The sequence below is a fragment of the Lygodium microphyllum genome, chromosome 6, assembly GCF_053477565.2.
Source record: "Lygodium microphyllum isolate KBCC chromosome 6, Lygodium_microphyllum_v1.1.10, whole genome shotgun sequence".
NCBI classification, from domain to species: domain Eukaryota; kingdom Viridiplantae; phylum Streptophyta; class Polypodiopsida; order Schizaeales; family Lygodiaceae; genus Lygodium; species Lygodium microphyllum.
The window spans coordinates 135,503,800-135,508,252 of record NC_141140.1 but is presented as its reverse complement, the minus strand read 5'-3'; the positions used below and the strand labels follow the sequence as shown (position 1 = coordinate 135,508,252).

The window sequence follows — 4,453 nt, the reverse complement described above, 5'->3', positions numbered from 1 at the left end:
ATAGTTGAAGATGAGTTTCCTAAGATATCTTGTGGTGATGCTGTTTTAGTTTTGCGAAGCATATGAATGATGCTGTTTTAGTTTTCTGTATTTGTCTTTTTAAGAAGAGATTGATTTCTATGGAATTTCCACAGTTATTTTTGGGATTACATTATGAAAAATGAATGTTTTTCATACTGATAGACTGATTGCATTCGTTGTATATTTGCGTGGTGGAGGCTAGGACAAGCCCCATGTATGAGAGGTCTCTTTGCAAGAAGAACATTATGCTAGGAGGCACAAGTATGCTAGGGCTCTCTAGCCATATATCCCTTAGGTTTGTTGAGGATCGGCCTAACCCCTATGATCCTAGGATGAGCTTATTGTAAGGTCCTATTTACTTTTCTCTCTTTCTCTCCCTCTCTCATTTCCTCTCCCTCCCTCACCCTGACCCTCTCTTTCCCTATTAGGTTTAATGATTTTTCTCTCTTTTTCTCTCTCCTCTCCCTCTTTCATTTCCCTTTTTCTCTTTCTCTCCCTCTCTCACCCTCACCCTCTCTTTCTCTCTTTCTCTATTAGGTTTAATGATTTTTTTCTCTTTTTCTCTCTCCTCTCCCTCTCTCATTTCCTTTTCTCTCTTTCTTTCCCTCTCTCATTTCCTCTCCCTCCCTCACCCTCACCTTGACTCTCTCTTTCTCTCTTTCCCTATTAGGTTTAATGATTTTTCTCTCTTTTTCTCTCTCCTCTCTCTCTCATTTCTTTTTCTCTCTCCTCTCCCTCTCTCATTTCCCTTTCTCTCTTTCTCTCCCTCTCTCATTTCCTCTCCGTCTCTCACCCTCACCCTCTCTTTCTCTCTTTCCCTATTAGGTTTAATGATTTGTTTCTCTTTTTCTCTCTCCTCTCCCTCTTTCATTTTTTCTCTCTCCTCTCCCTCTCTCATTTCCTTTTCTCTCTTTCTCTCCCTCTCTCATTTCCTCTCCCTTCCTCACCCTAACCCTCTCTCTCTCATTTCCTTTTCTCTCACTCTCTCATTTTCTCTCCCTTCCTCACCCTGACCCTCTCTTTCTCTCTTTCCCCATTAGGTTTAATGATTTTTCTCTCTTTTTCTCTCTCCTCTCCCTTTCTCATTTCCTTTTCTCTCTTCCTCTCCCTCTCTCATTTCCTCTCCCTCCCTCACCCTCACCCTCACCCACACCCTCTCTTTCTCTCTTTTCCTATTATGTTTAACATCTTTTCTCTATTTTTCTCTCTTTTCCTATTATGTTTAATATCTTTTCTCTATTTTTCTCTCTCCTCTCATTCTCTCATTTTTTTCTATCTCCTCTCTCTCTCTCATTTCCTTTTGCTCTCTTCCTCTCCTTCTCTCATTTCTTCTCCCTCCCTCTCCCTCTCTCATTTCCCTATTATGTTTTCATCTCCCCCCCCTCTCCCTCTCTCATTTCCTCTCCCTCCCCCTTCCTTTCCCATTTCCTCCCCCTCTCCCTCTCCCTCTCCCTTTCCCATTTCCTCCCCCTCCCCCTCCCCCTCCCCCTCTCCCTCTCTTTCTCTCTCATTTCCTCCCCCTCCCCCTCCCTCTCCCATTTCCTCCCTCTCCCTCTCTTTCCCTCTCTTTCTCTCTCTCTCCCTCCCTCTCCCTTGAGAATGCACTCTCCTTCCCTCTCGTTTTCTCATTTCATCCCCCTCCCTCTTTCATTTTCTCCCTCTCCCTCTCCCATTTTCTCCCTCTCCCTCTCTCTCTCTCATTTCCTCTCCCTCTCTCAATATACACAAATTATATTAAAAAAAGTAAAAGAGAGAGAGAATGCACTCTCCCTCCCTCTCCCTCTCTCATTTCCTCCCCCTCCCCCTCCCTCTCTTTCTCTTTCTCTCCCTCCCTCTCCCTCTCCCTCTCTTTCTCTCTCATTTCCTCTCCCTCTCTCAATATACATAAATTAAACCCTAAACAAGTAAAAGAGAGAGAGAATGGACTCACAGTAAAGATTTGAAGGAGGGTTTGGCGGCTCCTCTTCGCGACAGCGGCTCCTCCTCTCCTTTGCGAATGGCGGCGGTGGCGGCAGCGGTGACAAGCCTTCTTCCTCTCCCTCTCTCACCCTCTATGCAAAACAGTCACTCTCTCTCTCTCTCTCGCTCTCCCTGTTGAAAACTTTCATGAATGCGTGAAATGAAACGTGCTCGAGTTTCGGCCCGCTTTTTTTTCTCTGTGGGGTGTCGCTATTTACGTCGCTGCTATTTTGCGTCGCTAATCGACGTCGCTATGGCCTAGTTTCCTTGTAGTGATGATAATTTGAGGATTCTTAAGTCACCTCAGAACATGGATTTGAGAGACCCAACTCTCAAAGAATTGGTAAAGGACTTAAAGGACACAGTAAAACCAAACGAAATTGTAGAGACATGTGATACTGTGGGTATTAGTTGAAAAAGTTATTGTGCTATCTCTAGATTATGGTTTAAAAATCTTAAATGTAATAGAATAACTACATTTGGGTTGCCTCGAGCCCTTACAATATCGGTTGCAAGGATTTCCATGAATCATAAGATTCCACATGTTTTTGGGGAATAAATTCATATTGAAGCGTCTATGCCATAAGAAAAGACAAAAAGAAAATCTATTTTTGAATACAACACATTTAACAATATATGGGTTGATCTAAGAAGAGTGCATATTACAATGGTTCATACATATAGACTCACATTAGAGAAACATCACGGTGTTTTGAAGTTTTCCTTGAAGTTAAATGAGGTATAGATTAAAAAAGGACAAAAGATGAAAATAGTCAGCATTTGCATCATGAACATGGTATTGGACTACAACAATTGTGAGGGTCAAGCACCACTGCATAAGTTCCATTCTAAGATGGAGATTTTGGTAGGTTGGTGCATCTCAAGTACCAAGTTGAGAATCATCAAAACACTGAAATGGTTGTTCACTCATACAGGTATTCCAAACATTATTAAGTCTCAAAGTGAAGAAGAAATATTGGTGGTTGATGGGGTTGGTAATTTTAATGTGGAATGGCACATGAGCACTGACTTAAAAAATATCAAATGTATGCTTGGAATATATAATGAGGCAAATGTAAAATATCATTGTATTTATTGCATGGAAAGTGTTGGGTCTAAAGATTGAAACAACTTGCACCCTCCTGTAAGAAGAACCCCAACTAGAGACTCTATAGATCTGAATAAATATAAAAACAAGGAAGATATATGGGATCCCATTCTTTCAATTCCTGTTACAAATGTTCATATATGTACTTTGCATGCAGAGATTAGAATAATTGATAAACTTCTCACATTGCATCTTGACTATGCATACTTGATTAAGCCCTTGTCTTTATTAGATGAGTGTATTGACAAGTGTGAGGCATTACTCTCCAAAATGGGTTTTCATGAAGGTCAATTTCACTTAAGAGAAGATCCAACACTTTTAGGGAAAACAAGAGATGTCTTGGTTGATGTCTCAATGGGAGGCTCAAGAGCCAGACGCTTTTTAGGAAACCATATAGGAGAACATGTGAGCAGTACTTGTGAGCATTGGAGAGAGCTATGTGGGATAACGACAAATGTTGCAAGCACACCACGACTTTCATTTCTAAGGATGGAGATTTGGAGACACCTCGATGTCTTCCTAAAGATTCTTAAGTAACAAAAGACAACCTGTACATATCTAGAAGAGTTGAAATGCTTGATTACAAAACTTATTCAAGCAATAAAGGAGGCATGGGGAGAAAAGGATATCACATTTTATTTGGTAAGAGAGAATATTTAATCCAAGCTTTCTTTGATAAAATTTCCAATGGCATAAAATGGTTGTTACTCTTTTGAATCTGTAGCATATCCTTTATATCCACGGGACTTACTTTGTGGCGGAGCAAGGCCCTCTAGCAACTTATAGTGGCCAAGGCATGGAAAAATCTCACTATCAAGCACATACAAGTTTTTGTCAAATCATAAGATATGGAGGAGGAGTTCCAAAAAGCAATGCTCTTGATGAGCTATTCAATTGGTTTTTTCGACGACAACTTCAAAGAATGAATACTAAATATGACAATGAAACTTGAAAATTCATAGTATTTTTCAAGAAAGAAAAGTATAAAGCTAGCTCTCAAAAGCCTTTACATCTTCCTCCCCCTCAGGGATATTTCCTCTATAACATAGAAATTTTCTTCTCTTGTAGCCAACTATTGATTTTATATTAGTTCGATTTGCTGCCAAAGCATAAGATGAGAGGGTCAGAAAGTATCTTGCTCTAGAAGCAAAGAAACTAGGACATCCTAATTGCTACTGTCTTCTCCAAAAACATCACCTTGTGTACATTGTATTGTAACCCAAAGAAACCAAGTAACCTTGTAAGTGCCTTGATACATAGTATAGACCATGTTTCTTCCTCTGAGAAGATGTTATGAATACCAAGAAAACATGGGGATCAATCCTTGCTAAGTAATGGCCAAGTGCAACATCTTTTAGTGAACTA

The 4,453-nt window shown here is 40.3% G+C and overlaps 1 pseudogene; it reads left to right on the top strand.

The window, feature by feature from the left end:
* The first annotated feature begins 3,442 nt into the window (after nt 1–3,442).
* On the top strand, nt 3,443–4,040 carry LOC148035170 (uncharacterized; annotated as a pseudogene).
* The last annotated feature ends 413 nt before the right edge of the window (nt 4,041–4,453 follow it).